An 18589-nucleotide genomic window follows, 5' to 3' on the forward strand; every position below is an offset into this window, starting at 1 on the left:
CTAGAGATGCTTTGTAGCTTCTGAACTTCTGCTTTCGTACTGCCTTCTTCCAACCATGCGTTACCTCCTTCCATGGCAAGCTGTATGATCCTCTCGGATGAAAACAAATTCATATGCGCTGTCACCGGATGGCTAATCATATGTCGGTTCCCCGCTAGTGTCAGAATAGGACCATTGTCCTTTTGCACACTGTCACTGCGCCCAACATTCACAAGTTTGAAGCTCGTCATAGTCATCCCTTCCCAGATCCTACTCGGAATACCACAGACAAGGTTTAGACTTTTTGGATCTCAAGAATGCTGCCAATGGTTCTAGCCTATACCACGAAGATACTAATCTCACAAACTTGGTCCGTGTATTAGATATCCAAGAGAGTATACTCCAGCTGTCGTCCAATGACTATGTTGAACATCATGTAGACCGCTTTGTGGTTGTCAGGCACGCGATCTTGGCTAAGCGAGTAACGAATATTGGGTGATTGTCACGGGTCACCCCTTCATTCTGACTTAGCTGAACTAAGAACAATAGTATATCTTGGAGAAGAAGTAGGCATGGATTGAAGGAAAAACAATAGTACTTGCATTAATTTATGAAGGACAGCAGAGCTCCACACCATAATCTATAGGGTGTAGAAACTCCATCGTAGAAAATACATAAGTGAAAAAGGTCTAGGCATGGCCATGAGGCCAGCCTCCCAAACGTGTACAATGGTCAAAAGACTAACAAAAGGTTAACAAAAGATGTAAAATAAATATCTAAAAGTAGCTTTTATACTAAACTAGTAACCTAGGATTACAGAAAATGAGTAACTAAGTGCAGATAGTGCAGAAATCCACTTCTGGGGCCCACTTGGTGGGTGCTTGGGCTGAGCATTGAAGCTTTTTCGTGCTTAGGCTATTCCTGGAGTTAAACGCCAGCTTTGGTGCCAGTTTGGGCGTTTAACTCCAATTCTGGTGCCAGTTTGGGCGTTTTACGCCAAGATGTTTTAGGCTGACTTTGAACACCAGTTTGGGCCATCAAATCTCAGACAAATATGGACTATTATATATTGTTGGAAAGCCCAGGATATCTATTTTCTAACGCAATTGAGAGCGCACCAATTGGGCTTCTGTAGCTCCAGAAAATCCACTTTGAGTGCAGGGAGGTCAGAATCCAACAGCATCTGTAGTCCTTTTTCAGCCTCTGAATCAGATTTTTGCTCAGGTCCCTCAATTTCAGCCAAAAAATACCTAAAATCACAGAAAAATACACAAACTTATAGTAAAGTCCAGAAATGTGATTTTTAAATAAAAACTAATAAAAATATAATAAAAAGTAACTAAATTATACTAGAAACTATGTAAAAACAATGCCAAAAATGGTATAAATTATCCGCTGATCACAAGTCAACCGGTTAAACAAGTTAGAATTTAAAAAAACCGGTTCAAAGATTAGTGGTATGATGGTTATTGGCTCAATCAAGATAAATTCACAAAGTATGGAAAACAAGCACACTCACATTCATGAAGATGATGCAGTCAGTGATGATGAAATATGAATTTGCATAAAAGCATATAATGGAAAGCAAGGTATCAACAATGCACAAAGTCACTGATATTGTAACAATTGGTGTTGCAAAAATAAAAATGCACTTTGTGTAACCAAAGCAAGTTGAAAACAATTTCAAATAAAAAAGGTCACACTAGTGGAAGGTACCAATTATTGCAAATGAATGAACTATATTCAAGAAAAATGCAAGTTAAGATCAAATGGTGAGCTTAGCATCGGCTTCATTAGTCAAGGAAGTTGAAAATTGATCTTTGACCAAGAAGTCATGAGGCATTTGACTTAACTTGAAATGTGAAGATACAGAGAGTTCAAATTGATGAGTTAGGCAAGGTATTATTTGACAATACAGAGGAACCAAAAACTAATCATAGCAATAACAAGAATGTACAGAACAGCAACAACAACTTCCATTCGCCAATTCGGATAACAAGAACGGAGCACTTATTAGGCCTAGAATCCTCTAACCACAACCTAGCTACCTAACCACATGCATTTCTATCTAACCTAACAACAGAACTAATCAATTAATCCAACTAAAATTAACAAAATTAATGAAAAAGATAGCAAACAGAGCAATGGGCAGGAAACCTGGAAGGTCGCAAAAATGTGAGGTTGGTAGAGAGAGAGGAACAGAAGTAGTGCCGCCCAGAGTTGGTGGCGGTGGCTGAGCTCGCGGTGGCGCAGAGTTGGTCGCACAGAGCAGGGCCCAACAAGGAAGGGCGCGGGGCACAGGACAGAGTGATGGTCGGAGCAGTAAGGGGAAAGGGGGTGGAATGGGAAAAGAGGAAAGAAAAGGATGTGGTGATGGTGGTAGGGGTTCGCCGGAGGCTGTGGTGGCGGCGACCGTGATCGGTGGTTGCGGAGGAGACAGTGAGAACTGGGGGAAGAGAGCGAGAAAGAAAGGAAGAAAGAAAGGAAGAAGAGAGGAGGGTGGTAGGCTCGGCGGCGGTGGTGAGCTCGCCAGACGGTAGTCGGAGAGGGTGGCTATGGAGGTTGCTGGGTTGGGTGGAAGAAGAGGGAGATGGAATGTTGAAAAGGGGGGTGATGTAAGCGACTGCGCTAGGGCTTCTTGCGTCCCTGGGATTAAGGCATTTTGAATCCACGCGTACACGTCTTGTACTTGTCCGCGTGGGTGGGCGAAAGAAGGAATGGGCGCGGAAACGTCAGGTACGCGTAAGCGTGGGTGAGAGTGTGTGTGCCGATGCGTACGTGTACCATACACATCCGCGTGCATTGGGGATTAGGCCAGAGGCATAGTATTGGCCCTAGGCTCGCATGACTCTCGGGTCATAAGTATGGGTGCTGCACCAAGCGTCGACGCGTACGTATCATGTACGCGTCCGCGTGGGGTGCAGCTTATGCGAGAAGCCTAATGTTTGTGCGAGGTATGCCCAACTCTCTGGAATTAAGTATGGCACTGCATCCACTCATCGGTGCGTACGTGTAAGGTGTACGTACGCGTCCCTGCCCCCTTTTTTTTTTTCAGAAATACTAAAAAAGCCTAAAATCCTCCTAACACTACCTACAACTCAAAACCAACCAAACATGCAAAATTACAAAAATCTTTTTGGCTTTTGAAGAGTTTTCAAATACAAGCAAGGGAAGCTTGCATCACAAGCAAACTCAAAGCATTAATACAAGACTATAAGAAAAGGAAAACTACCTTACAATGGCAACTCAAATCACTTGTTAATCAAAGCTACAAGAGAGTGGAAAGAGTTTACCATGGTGGGGTGTCTCCCACCTAGCACTTTTAGTTTAAGTCCTTAAGTTGGACATTTGGGAGGCTCTTTGTCATGGTGGCTTATGCTTGTACTCATCCTTGAATCTCCAAGAATCTTTGCTTCTCAAATGGTTGACAAAAATTCCAACCAACTTCACCAAGCTCGGGTAAAGTTCTACCCAAGAAATGAGCTCCTAAAATTGGTCTTCGTGTAGCGCTCCAGGATCTCATTTCTTGTTTTCACACCCGTCTTCAAGTTGATCATCATGATTCCTCCATCCGGGTGGTTGGCACATAGAATTCTCTTTAGCATACCAAGTCTTCTTCCTAGACCCATAAAAAGTAGCATTCCTCCAATCATGGTCCCTATGCCTTGAAAGCTTGACCTCAATGAGCCTAATTCCACACTTCCAACTACTACACAACTCCCTCTTACTCTTAGTTCTACAAAGAGCTCTAAGTTGCCCATCCGTTTCAATCAAACCATATTCAAGTGAGAAATTAAAGCTTAAGGATAGGAATTTTACCCACTTGAATGTTGTGTTGGATGGTGGCTTAGGAAGGGAAACCTCCCCACACTTAAACAATGCGAGGTCTACACCCTTATGTTCTTCTTTAGATATCTCCACCTCTTGACAACTTCTTTCAATTTCTTCTTGCTTGTTGACTTCTTCCAATTCCTCCTCATCATCATTCAAGTCAAACTTAGGAGGGTGAGTGAAATCCACTTTAATATCAACTTCACATCCAATGGAAGAGTCTTTAATGAGGTCACCAATATCACTTGGTGTTGAGTTGTCTTCAATAGCTTCAATTTCATGTCCCAAGGGAGAGGATTCAACTTTTGATAAGAAATCATTGTTGATTGAGTCTATCTCTTGATCAACCTCCTCATATTCTTCAATTTTGATGTGCTCCGGAGGTTGTTGAGACTTCCATGGTGGTTCCGTATCTCCTAAATCTTCAACCACTTCTTTCTTTTCTTTAATAATCATAGGTTTCTCCAATTACTCCAATACAAATACTGACTCCTCATTCTCCATCAGATTTTCTAGTCTCTCCTTCATGCTTTGCTCTTCTTTTGATGCTTCACATGTGGTCACGGAAGTATCTTGAGTGTTCAAACATTGGTAGGCTAAAGTATGCACTACCTTAGTCAAATTAGTCACAAACTCTAGTGTATTCCTTTGCGTATCTGCTTGTCCTTGAAGTATCAAAGCGAGAGAATCATCTATTGGGGCTTGGGGTGGATAGGGAGGTTTATCATTTTGGAGAGAGGGTTCATAGTAGGAAGGTGGTTCTTCTTGGTAAGAGTATGAAGATTGTATGTATTGAGGCAGTTCTTGGTAGTAATCATGATGAAATTGTGGTGGTTCTGAAGATTCTTGCTCATAATGGTCACAAGGATGTGGTATGGGTGATTGATCATATTATGGATAAGGGTCATAGGAAGGTGCTTGGTAAAAAGGGGCTTGTGAGTATGGTTGAGGTTCATGTTGAGGGTAAGATTCATAGGCATATGGTGGTGGTAATTGATTGTCATATAAAGAGTCACCATAGCCATTGAATTGACATGCATTAGGATGGGGATTATACCTATAAGTGTCCGGAGGTTGTTGCCAAGAGGAGTGATCAATTCCTTGGGGCTCCTCCCATCTTTGATGATTCCATCCTTGATACATGTTGTCATTGAGGCTCACATTTCCTACAACACAATTTGAACCAAACTCATAGCCAAAAGGGTGAGAATTCATAGTGAAAACAAATACAAACTAACAAAGTCCTAAAGCTAACAAAAACTATCAAACAAGCAAAAGACAATCATATTCACAATATTCACATATATACAATATTCACAATATTCACATATATACAATAACCAATAACCAATAACAATCATATTCACAATATTCACATATTCACAATATTCACAATATTCACATATATACCCTTGTCATGTCTCTTTCAGGGATTACTCTTATAACTTGTTTGTTGTAGGAGACCGACTTCGTCATGTCGATCTCTTCTAAGTTATTTTGTAATCCTCTTTCTTAAACCATTGTCAGGTCTCTTTCAAGGATTACTTCTATAACTTTATGTTTTGGGCCGAGTTTGTTATGTCGGGCCCTTCTAAGTTATTTTTGTAATCCTCTTTCTTGGACCTTGTTCAGGTCTCTTTCAGGGATTACTTCTATAACTTTATGTTTTGGGCCGACTTTGTCATGTCGGGCCCTTCTAAGTTATTTTTGTAATCCTCTTTCTTGGACCTTGTTCAAGTCTCTTTCAGGGATTACTTCTATAACTTTATGTTTTGGGCCGACTTTGTCATGTCGGGCCCTTCTAAGTTATTTTTGTAATCCTCTTTCTTGGACCTTGTTCAGGTCTCTTTCAGGGATTACTTCTATAACTTTATGTTTTGGGCCGACTTTGTCATGTCGAGCCCTTCTAAGTTAAAGTAATCCTCTTTAATAGGGTTGGCCAGACCTCTTTCTAGGGTTTACTTATAACTTAGGTTGACTTGGTCCGACTTCTTAACGTCGGCCAGTCTTTTAAGTTATTATTTAGCAATCCATAAAACCTCGTCAGGTTCTTTTTCTGAATCACTTTCGATAACTTCTTGCATTATTCTGCTTTCATATTTGCCGATTTGTAGAAGGTGGTTTCTATCTTTATTTGGTCGACCTTTAGATGAATCGCGCTTTTATCTCTATTGGTCTTTATCGTGATCATGCTATGAATCTATTTCACTTTCTGCCGATCTGTTGCTTTATAATTAGACGATGAATGCTTTAAATTAATGCGTCTTGAGAATTTGTAGAATATCTAAAATATATTTCATTCAAAGAAAAAGTGTAAATATATACATGCGGGAGTTTTTCATCCCTGTAAGTCGGATAGTTTGTAGGTCTTAGCTTGGTACCTCATTAAGAAACCTTTTCAGGAAAAAGAGTGTACCTTATACCAAGATCCTTTATCATTCCTAACTATAGTACCTTCTTAGGTTACTGGCATGCCACGATCTGGGAAGCTCTCGTCCATCGAGTTTGGACAGTCTGTAGTAGCCCTTCCCAAGTACTTCTATGACTCGGTAGGGTCCTTTCCAGTTTGCTGCCAGCTTTTCTTCTCCAAGTCGAGTTGTTCCGTTGTCATTTCAGATTAGAGTGAGGTCGTTTTCTGCGAAACCTCGTGGTACTACCTTTTGATTATATCTCGAAGCCATTCGACATTTTAGTGCTTCTTCCTTGATCCGAGCTCTTTCCTGGACTTCCAGGAGTAGGTCAAGTTCTTCCCTTTGCAGTTGGGAGTTGGCTTCTTCATTGTAGTGTAATACTCTAGGCGACCCTTCCTCAATTTCTACCGGGATCATTGCCTCCACTCCATATGCTAGTCGGAAGGGTGATTCCTTTGTGGTGGAATGTGGCGTTGTCCGATATGCCCATAGGACTTGTGGGAGTTCCTCAGCCCAAGCTCCTTTTGCATCCTGTAATCTCCGTTTTAACCCAGCCAATATGACTTTGTTGGCAGCTTTAGCTTGTCCATTGGCTTGGGGATGTTCGACGGAGGTGAACTGGTGCTTTATGTTCAAATCGGCTACTAATTTTCTGAAGCCTGCATCTGTGAATTGGGTGCCATTGTCTGTGGTGTTGGAGTATGGGACCCCGAACCTTGTGACAATATTTCTATATAGGAATTTTCGACTTCTTTGAGCAGTAGCATTAGCTAGGGGTTCTTCCTCGATCCACTTTGTAAAGTAGTCTACCCCTACTATGAGGAATTTAACTTGTCCCGATCCCTGAGGAAAGGGTCTAAGAAGGTCGAGTCCCCATTTTGCAAATGGCCAAGGTGAGGTTACGCTGATGAGCTTTTCTGGCGGGGCGATGTGAAAGTTGGCATGTTTCTGGCATGGTGGGCATGCCCTTACAAACTCTGTAGCTTCCTTTTGTAGAGTTGGCCAATAAAATCCCACCCAGAGTACTTTTTTGGTGAGAGCTTGTGCTCCGAGATGATTACCACAAATGCCACTGTGTACTTCCCTAAAACTTCTCTTGTGTTGGAGGTCGGCACACATTTTAATAGTGGTATTGAAATCCCTCTTTTATATAGGGTGTTATTTATGATAGTGTAGTACTGAGCCTCTCGTTTTAACCTCTTTGCCTCTTATTCATCTGTGGGGAGTGTTTCTGTTTTGAGGTAGTTAATTATGGGGGTCATCCATCCTTGGTCCTGACCTATTATGGCTAGGACTTTTTTCTCTTCTGAGATTGACAGGTTCTGTAGCGTTTCCTGGATGAGGCTTCTGTTGTTGCCCCCTGGTTTGGTGCTGGCTAGTTTTGAGAGTGCATCAGCTCGGGCATTTTGTTCGCGGGGTATGTGGCAGATCTTGTATTCCCCGAGTTGTCCAAGCTGTTCCTTGTTTTTATCCAAATACTTTTTCATGGTGGGATCTTTGGCTTGGTAGCTCCCTATTATTTGTAAGGTGACTACTTGTGAATCGCTGAAGATGTTGAGTTTTTGAGCTCCAACCTCCTTAGCCAGCTTCAAACCAGCTAGTAACGCTTCATATTCTGCCTGGTTGTTTGAGGCTGGAAACCCAAATTTGAGGGAAAGCTCAACTTGGGTTCCTTGGTTGCTTTCTATTATCACACCTGCGCCGCTTCCAGTGTTATTCGAGGACCCGTCCATGTAGAGATTCCATTCTGTGGGGGTTTCCAGGGTATCTGTGAATTCTACAATGAAGTCGGCTAAGTACTGTGATTTAATGGCTGTCTGAGCTTCATATTGGAGGTCGAACTCTGATAACTCGACTGCCCATTGTAAAATTCTGCCTGCTAGATCTGTTTTATGCAATATCCCTTTCATGGGCTAGTCGGTCCGAACCTTAATGGTGTGAGCCTGAAAGTACGGACGAAGTCGTCGAGATGTCAGTATGAGAGTATAGGCAAACTTTTCTATTTTTTGGTAGTTCAGATCGGATCCCTGCAGTGCTTTATTAATGAAGTATACAGGTTGTTGCCCTTTGTCATCCTCTCAAACCAGTGTTGAGGCTACTGCCCGACTTCTTACCGCAAAGTACAATACGAGTGGTTCTTCCTCTCGTGGTCGAGTTAGGATAGGTGGTCGTCCCAGGAAAATTTTGAAATCCTGGAAGGCTTGCTCGCATTCCATTGTCCATTCGAACTTCTTTCCTTTCCTTAAAGTGGCATAGAAGGGGAGAGATCTTATCGTTGATCCTGCTAAGAATCTGGATAAGGCTGCCAATCTCCCATTGAGTTGTTGTACCTCTCTGACACAAGTTGGGCTCTTCATGTTGAGTATGGCCTGGCATTTGTCTGGATTTGCTTCAATTCCTCTTTGTGTGAGCATGAAACCTAAGAATTTGCCCGCTTCTACTGTAAGGTGCATTTTGCAGGATTGAGTCGCATGTCATGCTTCCTTATAGTGTCGAACACTTGGGCCAGGTTAGACAATAATGTCTCTTCACTTTGTGTCTTTATTAACATGTCATCCACGTAGACTTCCATGATTTTTCCGATATGATCTGAAAATACTTTATTCATTAACCTTTGATAAGTAGCTCCCGCATTCTTAAGACCGAAAGGCATCACAATGTAGCAGTAATTTACTTTTGGTATTAAAAATGAGGTCTTTTCTTGATCTGGTAGATATATGGGGATTTGGTTGTATCCAGAATATGCATCCATAAACGAGAGGTATCTATACCCGGATGAAGCATCTACCAGAGCGTCGATATTTGGTAGCGGGTAAGGATCTTTTGGGTAGGCTTTGTTGAGATCGGTGTAGTCGGTGCACATTCGCCACTTCCCATTTGATTTTTTTACCAAGATGACGTTAGCTAGCCATAGTGGGTACTTGACTTCTCTTATGAATCCTGCCTCTAGTAGTGCTTGTACCTATTCTTCCAAGCTTGGGATCGTTCTGGCCCAAGTTTTCTTCGTCTCTGTTGTACTGGCCGAGATCCTGCATAGACCGCCAACTTGTGACACATTAGCTTGGGGTCTATGCCTGGCATGTCTGCAACTTTCCATGCGAAGAGATCGACATTATCTCATAAGAACTGTACTAGTAATTCTTTTGCGTCTCCCTTCAGGATCGTGCCGATATTAGTTGTTTTGTCCGAGGTGTCTCCGATCTGGACTTTCTCTACTTCACCTTCGGGCTGCGGATGGAGTTCTTCTCGTCGCTGAACTCCACCAAGCTCAATTGTATAGAACTCTTCTCTTCTGCCTCTGAGGTTCAGACTTTCGTTATAACAGCAGTGTGCCATCTTTTGATCTACTTTTATCGTAGCTATCCCTTCTGTAGTTGGGAATTTCATGCATAGATGTGGAGTTGAGACTATTGTGCCGAGTTGATTTAGTGTTGTCCGACTTATTAAGGCATTGTAGGTTGAACTCACGTCGACTACGATGTAGTCTATCTTGAATGTTCTGGATTGGTTCCCTTTTCCGAAGATTGTATGTAGTGACACGTATTCCAGTGGTTATACTGGGGTATCTCCCAGTCCGAACAGGCTGTTCGGGTATGCTCTAAGCTCCTTTTCTTCTAAACCGAGCTTGTCGAAGGCAATTTTGAATAAGATATCGGCGGAGATCCCTTGGTCTATTAATGTACGGTGGAGGTTGGCGTTTGCCAGTATGATGGTGATGACCATGGGATCGTCGTGTCCTGAGATGATACCGGATGTGTCTTCTTTGGTGAATGTGATTGCAGGGATGTCGAGTGCTTCCTCCTTCCCTTTAAGATGATATACTTCTTTGAGGTATCTTTTGCGGGATGATTTAGAGATTCCTCCTCCTGCAAATTCTCCGTGTATCATATGGACATGTCTTTCTGGTGTACGAGGTGATCGCTCGGTTCGTCCGACATCTTCATCCCTTCTTTTCTTTCTTTGCTCATCATCTCGGGTGGCCAGAAACCGATCTAAATTTCCTTCTCTCACTAATTTTTCTATGACGTTTTTTAAGTCGAAACATTCGTTGGTGGAATGCGCTCAGACTCGATGATATTCACAGTATTCGTTCTGATTTCCTCCTCCTCTTTTGCCTTTGAGTGGTCGAGCTGGGGGTATCTTTTCTGTGTTACAGACTTCTTTGTAAATATCCACAAGGGACACCCGAAGAGGGGTGTAATTATGATACTTTTTGATTTTTTCCCCCGTTCGATCTTCCTTCTTTTTGGATTCTTTATCTTTATCTCGGTAGGTGAAACCAGATTTTGAGGCTTCTCCAAGTCAGGAATTTTTCTCCATGTTGATGTACTTCTCCGCCCGCTCTTGCACCTCATCCAGAGATGTGGGGTATTTCTTTGATATAGATTAGCTAAAAGGTCCCTCTCGTAGGCCATTGATGAGGCCCGTGATAGCGGCCTCTGTTGGCAAGCTTTGTATATCTAGGCACGTTTTGTTGAATCTTTCCATGTAGTTGCAAAGACTTTCCCAATCTCCTTGCTTGATTCCTAGTAGACTGGGGACGTGCTTAGCCTTGTCTTTTTGGATGGAGAATCTGGCCAGAAATTTTTTGGCTAGGTCGTCAAAGCTTGAGATGGACTTAGGAGGTAAATTGTTGAACCATCTAATTGCTGTCTTCATGAGAATCGTTGGAAAGGCTTTGCAGTGAACGGCGTCTGAGGCGTCGGTGAGGTACATTCTGCTTCTGAAGTTGCTGAGGTGATGGTTGGGATCTGTAGTGCCATCGTACAAAGTCATATCTAGGAATTTGAAGTCCTTGGGAATTTTAGTTTTCATGATTTCCCTAGTGAATGGATCTTGATCTTTGCGTGAGTTGTCCTCAGGGGTGGTCCGGGTAGCCTTCGCTTTGAGATCGGCTTCGAGTTGTAGGATTTTATCTTCTAACTCTCGACATCGCCTTAACTCTCTTTGTAGATCCTTGCCAACTTCTCGTTGATTGCTGGCTTTCTTTTTCAAGTTACTTTAAACGATCTTGAAGTGCTTCTATTACTCCTGGATTTGAGGAGTTTTTGTCTCCGTTAGATTCCAGAGTATCTTTTGGTGTAGCGTCCGCATTTTTATGCGGCGTTCTGTCCTCTAGATCTGAATCGTGGTCGTTGTCATGGTCGTCTGCCATGGTGGTGGGATGACTTCTAGGTTCCCCAGCAATGGCGCCAATGTTTCGAGGGTTACCTGAAACTGTAGGTCGATCTCAGACGAGATCTTCTGTACTGGTCGGAGATGACGTGTCCGACTGGTGGGTAGCGGCCAGAGCGGTCGTGTCTGACTTGTTGGACTGGCTGCACTTCTGATCCTTGGTCCCCGGAGGGTGGGGGGTACCTGCAAGAGACTCCGATGCTTAAGTTAGCACGGGTATTAAGCAGGTTTTTAGTAGAATCAGAGTATGAGTTATACCTGGGTGCTCCAGTGTATTTATAGTAGTGTGGGCTGACCTTTCTGATAAGATAAGTTAGTTATCTTATCTTATCTTATTTTGAGTGAAGTCAGCTTATCTTCAAGGGAATCGCCTTTATCCCTATAGACTTGGATTGCCCTTGGATTTTGGGTCGTGTTCCTTTATTTGGGCCCTTTATTGGGCTTTCCTGTCGATTTGGCCGACCTCTTTGAGAAGATGTCGGATAGCCTGACCTGAAGTGGTCAGTCGCTTTGTCACTGAATATCTCGGGTCGGATAGCTCGACCCAGGGTGTGAACAGAATGGGCAAAGGCTCTTCAAGCAAAGTCTTTCTCTTTGGCTCCTTGACCTTGGGTGGTTCTTCCTCGCTTTTGTCAACATTTTCATTTTCACCCTTCATCACCTTCACTTCTTCTCCTACCTCCTCATTGGTTGTTGATGAGCGGATAATTTATACCCTTTTTGGCACTATTTTTAGGTAGTTTTTAGTATGATTTAATTAGTTTTTATTATATTTTTATTAGTTTTTAAATAAAAATCACATTTTTGGAATTTACTATGATTTTGTGTGTTTTTCTGTGATTTCAGGTATTTTCTGGCTGAAATTAAGGACCTGAACAAAAATCTGATTCAAAGGCTAAAAAAGGACTGCAGATGCTGTTGGATTCTGACCTCCCTGCACTCGAAATGGATTTTCTGGAGTTACAGAAGCCCAATTAGCACGCTCTTAATTGTGTTGGAAAGTAGACATCCTGGGCTTTCCAGCAATATATAATAGTTCATACTTTGCCCGAGTTTTGATAACGCAAACTGGAGTTTAAACGCCAACTTTCTACCATATTCTGGCGTTAAACGCCAGAACTGGCATAAAAGCTGGAGTTAAACGCCCAAACTGGCACCAAAGCTGGCATTTTACTCCAAGAAAAGCCTCTACATGTGAAAGCTTCAATGCTCAGCCCAAGCACACACCAAGTGGGCCCGGAAGTGGATTTCTTCATCATTTACTTATTTCTGTAAATCCTAGGTTACTAGTTTTCTATAAATAGGACCTTTTGCTATTGTATTTTCATTTCTGGAACACATTATGTAACTTTTATGTTCTGAAACCTCCATGGGAGGCTGGCCACTCGGCCATATCTACCCTATTTTCACTTATGTATTTTCAACGGTGGAGTTTCTACACCCCATAGATTAAGGTGTGGAGCTCTGCTGTTCCTCATGAATAAATGCAATTGCTACTGTTTTTCTATTCAATTCTAGCTTATTCTTGTTCCAAGATATTCATTCGCACACAAGAACATGATGAATATGATGATTATGTGACACTCATCACCATTCTCACTTATGAACGCATGTCTGACAACCACTTCCTTTCTACATGAAAACAAGCTTGAATGCATATCTCTTAGCCTCGAGATAAGAGTCTTCGTGGTATAAGCTAGAATTAATTGGCAGCATTCTTGAGATTCGAAAAGTCTAAACTTTGTCTGTGGTATTCCGAGTAGGATCTGGGATAGGATGACTGTGACGAGCTTCAAACTCGCGAGTGTTGGGCGTAGTGACAGACGCAAAAGGATCAGTGGATCCTGTTCCAACATGAGTGAGAACCGATAGATGATTAGCCGTGCGGTGATAGCGTATTTGGACCATTTTTACTGAGAGGACGGATGGTAGCCATTGACAACGGTGATCCCCAACATACAGCTTGCCATGGAAAGGAATACCCATGATTGGATGAAGGCAGTAGGAAAGCAGAGGTTCAGAAGCAACAAGCATCTCCATACGCTTATCTGAAATCCTACCAATGAATTACATAAGTATTTCTGTCTTATTTTTTGTTTTTCTTATATTTTAATTATCGAAATCCTATAACCATTTGAATCCACCTGACTGAGATTTACAAGGATAACCATAGCTCACTTCAAGCTGGTAATCTCCGTGGGATCGACCGTTACTCACGTAAGGTATTACTTGGACGATCCAGTGCACTTGCTGGTCAGTTGCACGAAGTTGTGTGAAAGTGTGCGATCACGATTTTATGTACCAAGTTTTTGGCGCCGTTGCCGGGAATTGTTCGAGTTTGGACAACTGATGGTTCATCTTGTTGTTCATATTAGGTAATTTTATTTTAAGCTTTTATTTTTATTTTATTTTTGAAAAAAAAATTTCTTTTTCAGAATTTTTAAGAATGAATTCTAGAGTTTCATGATGATCTGTTGAAGTCAGGCTGGCTGTGAAGCCATGTCTAATCTTTTGGACCGAGGATTCAACTTATCATCACAAGAGCTTGTTGATTTCTATCAATCTTGCTGTTGAATATAATGATCTGCTGAAGCTTGGCTGGCCATTGGCCATGTCTAGTGTTTTGGACTGAAGCCTTCACTGAAAGCTTGGCTGGCTAGTAAGCCATGTCTAATTCCTGGACCGGAGTTTTAGACTAACATTGCATGATTCCTGGAATTCTCATTAAGAATTTTGAATTCCCTATTTTCTTTTTCCAAATAATTTTTGAAAAATAAAAAAAATTTATAAAAATAAAAAATAGTTTGTGTTTCTTGTTTGAGTCTAGTGACATATTTTAAGTTTGGTGTGAATTGCATGTTTTTCTTTCTCTTGCATTTTTCGAAATCTTATGCATTATGTTCTTTGTGGATCTTCAAGTTGTTCTTGATGATTTTCTTTGTTCTGATCTTTGAACTCTCCTGTTTGGTGTCTTTTGTTGTTTTTCATATGCATTTTCAAATTGTTATTGTCCATAGTATACAAACTTCTATGTTTGGTGTCTTGCATGAATTGTTTATTTGATCTTAGTCTTCCATGTTTAACTTCATTTTGTTGTTTTTCATCATTAAAAATTCAAAACAAAATTTCAAAAATTATGTTTTTTCAACTCAATAATACAGAAAATTAAAGATTCAGAACATACAGCAGAGGAATTTACAGAGAAAAAGTTGGGCGTTTAAAATTGGCGTTTAAACGCCAGCCAGGGTACTTGGCTAGGCGTTAAACGCCCAAAAGGGTAGTATTTTGGGCGTTAAACGGCAGAATGGATACCATTCTGGGCGTTTAATGCCAAGATGGCACAGGAGAGGAGATTTTGTTTTCAATTCAAATATTTTTCAAATTTTCATAATTTTTCAAAATCAAATCTTTTTCAAATCATATTTTTTTCATAACATTTTCAAAATCAAATGTTTTCCATTTTTCTCTCACTATTTTTGAAAATGGTTGCTACTAATTAATGATTTGATTCAAAAATTTCAAGTTTGTTACTCCCTTGTTAAGAAAGGTTCAATATTTGAATTTTAGAATCATATCTTTTAAATTTCTTGTTAGCCATGTCATTAATTTTAAAAATCAAATCTTTTTAAATTATTTTTCAATCATATATTCTCAACCACATATTTTTCAAAATAATTTTCAATCCTAAATTCTGATTTCAAAATCTTTCCTAACTTTTTTTTATCTTTTCAAATTTGATTTTCAAACCTTTCCAAATTAACTACTTGACTTTTTGTTTGATTTTAAAAGTTTTCTACGTCAATCATATCTTTTTCAAACCCACCTAACAACCTTTCTCACTTTTAATTTTCGAAAATCATCAACCACTTTTTCAAAATTCCTTTTAATTAATTTAAATTTTTTTATTTTTGTTTTCGAAAATTTCCTCACCTCCTCACCCTCTTCTATTTAAGGACTAACACTCCTCCTCTTTTAGCAATTCGGACTCACTCCCTCTTTATAAGTTCGAATTCTCCTCTCTACCTTATCCTTCTATTCTTATTTTCCTCTGACACCTCAAGGAATCTCTATACTGTGACATAGAGGATTCCATACTTTCTTGTTCTCTTCTCCTTCATATGAGTAGGAACAAAGACAAAGGCATTCTTGTTGAAGCTGATCCTGAACCTGAAAGGACCTTGAAGAGGAAGCTAAGAGAAGCTAAAGCACAACTCTCTGGAGAGGACCTAACAAAAATTTTCGAAGAAGAAGAAGACATGGCAGCCGAAAATAACAACAATGGTGGAGATGCAAGGAAGATGCTTGGTGACTTTATTGCACCCCCTTCTGACTTCTGTGGAAGGAGCATCTCAATTCCTGCAATTGGAGCAAACAAGTTTGAGCTTAAGCCTCAATTAGTTTCTCTAATACAGCAGAATTACAAGTATCATGGACTTCCATTGGAAGATCCTCATCAGTTTTTAGCTGAATTCTTGTAAATCTGTGACACTGTTAAGACTCATGGGGTTGACCCTGAGGTCTATAGACTTATGCTCTTCCCTTTTGCTGTAAGAAACAGAGCTAGGACATGGTTGGACTCACAACCTAAAGAAAGCCTGAACTCTTAGGAAAAGCTAGTCAATGCCTTCTTGGCAAAGTTCTTTCCACCTCAAAAATTGAGTAAGCTTAGAGAGGAAGTCCAAACCTTCAGACAGAAGGAAGGAGAATCCCTCTATGAAGCTTGGGAAAGATACAAGCAATTGATCAGAAGGTGTCCTTCTAGCATTCTTTCAGAATGGAGCATCATATGTATATTCTATGATGGTCTGTCTGAACTGTCCAAGATGTCATTGGACAACTCTGCAGGTGGATCTCTTCATCTGAAGAAGACACCTGAAGAAGCCCAGGAACTCACTGAAATGGTTGCAAATAACCAATTCATGTACACTTCTGAAAGGAATCCTATGAATAATGGGACAATTCAGAAGAAAGGAGTTCTTGAGATTGATACTCTGAATTCCATATTGGCTCAAAATAAAATATTGACTCAGCAAGTCAATATAATTTCTCAGAGTCTGTTTGGAATGCAAGCTACAACAGGCAGTACTAAGGAAGCTTCCTCTGAAGAAGAAGCTTATGACCCTGAGAACCCTGTAATGGAATAGGTGAATTACATGGGAGAACCCTATGGAAACACCTATAATCCTTCATGGAGAAATCATCCAAATCTCTCATGGAAGGACTAAAAGAAGCCTTAACAAGGCTTCAACAACAATAATGGTGGAAGAAATAGGTTTAGTAATAGCAAGCCTTTTCCATCATCTTCTCAGCAATAGACAGAGAATTCTGAGCAGAGTCTCTCTAGCTTAGCAGCCATAGTCTCTGATCTATCTAAAACCACACTAAGTTTCATGAATGAAACAAGGTCCTCCATTAGAAATTTGGAGGCACAGGTGGGTCAACTGAGTAAGAAAGTTACTGAACTCCCTCCTAGTACTCTCCCAAGCAATACAGAAGAGAACCCAAAAAGAGAGTGCAAGGCCATCAACATAACCCACACGGTCGAACCTGGAGAGGAGGAAGAGACAGTGATTTCCACTGAGGAAGACCTCAATGGATGTCCACTGGCCTCCAAGGAGTTCCTAATTAGGAACCAGAGAAATCTTAGGCTCAGATAGAGATCATAGAGATTCCACTAAACCTACTTCTGCCATTCATGAGCTCTGATGAGTATTCTTCCTCTGAAGAGGATGAAGATATTACTGAAGAGCAAGTTGCTACGTACCTTGGAGCAATCATGAAGCTGAATGCCAAGTTATTTAGTAATGAGACTTGGGAGGATGAACCACCCTTGCTCACCAATGAACTGAATACCTTGGTTAGGCAGAAATTACCTCAGAAGAAACTGGATCCCAGAAATTTCTTAATACCCTGTACCGTAGGCACCATGACCTTTGAGAAGGCTTTGTGTGACCTAGGGTCAAGTATAAACCTCATGCCCCTCTCTGTAATGGAGAAGCTAGGGATCCTTGAGGTGCAAGCTGCAAGAATTTTACTAGAGATGGCAGACAATTTAAGGAAACAAGCTTATGGACTTGTAGAGTATGTCTTGATAAAGATTGAAGGCCTTTACATCCCTGCTGACTTCATAATCCTGGACACTTGGAAGAGTATGGATGAATCCATCATCCTTGGCAGACCCTTCCTAGCCACAGTAAAAGCTGTGATTGATGTTGACAGAGGAGAATTGGTCCTTCAAGTGAATGGGGACTACCTTGTATTTAAGGCTCAATGATCTCCTTCTGTACACATGGAGAAGAAGCATGAAAAGCTTCTCTCCATGTAGAGTCAAACAGATCCCCCACATTCAAACTCTAAGTTTGGTGTTGGGAGGCCATCATCATGCTCTGAGTATCTGTGAGGCCCCATGAGAGCCAACTGTCAATCTATTGACATTAAAGAAGCGCTTGTTGGGAGGCAACCCAATTTTTATTTATCTATGTTAAATTTTTATTTTCTTTTGTTATTTTATGTTTTCTTTAGGATGATGATCATGTGAAGTCACAAAAACAATTGAAAAAGTAAAAAGAATGAAAAATATCATTGAAAATAGCACACCCCAGAGGACGATCTTACTGGCGTTTAAACGCCAGTAAGGGTAGCAGAATGGGCATTAAACGCCCAGTCTGGCACCATTATAGGCGTTTAATGCCAGAAAAAGGGCACCAGATTGGCGTTTAACGCCAGAAAGGGGCACAAAGCTGGCGTTTAAATGCCAGAAATGGACAGCAACCTGGCGTTTAACGCCAGAATTGGCACTCCAAAGAGCGTTTACATGCCAACATGGTGCAGGGATGAGAAATCCTTGACACCTCAGGATCTGTGGACCCCACAGGATCCCCACCTACCTCAACTCTCTCTCTCTCTTCTTCACACTTTCCAAGAGCACCCTTTCCCCAATACCCTTCACCAATCACATCCTCCCACTCTTCCCCCAAAAAAACCCCATCCACCTCACCATTCAAATTCAAACTATTTCCCTCCCTAATACACGAACCCTACTATCTCTTTCCACTCCTATATAAATGCCTCTTCACTCCTTCTTTTCTACTTACCACAAACACTACTTCTCCCCCTTGGCCGAACCATTAAACCCTCTCCATCTCATCTATTTCTTCTTTTTCTACTCTCTTCTTTCTTTTGCTCGAGGATGA

At 41.1% G+C, this 18589-nt stretch overlaps 1 non-coding gene across 1 annotated transcript; it reads right to left on the reverse strand.

The window, feature by feature from the left end:
* Positions 1-16057: 16057 nt before the first annotated feature.
* Positions 16058-16161, reverse strand: LOC148552718 (small nucleolar RNA R71). The gene has a single exon (XR_015892840.1). It is a non-coding gene; the product is annotated as a small nucleolar RNA R71 (small nucleolar RNA).
* Between the last annotated feature and the right edge of the window lie 2428 nt (positions 16162-18589).

Source organism: Arachis ipaensis, chromosome B7 (genome assembly GCF_059453495.1).
Source record: "Arachis ipaensis isolate K30076 ecotype BB chromosome B7, ASM5945349v1, whole genome shotgun sequence".
NCBI classification, from domain to species: Eukaryota; Viridiplantae; Streptophyta; class Magnoliopsida; order Fabales; family Fabaceae; genus Arachis; species Arachis ipaensis.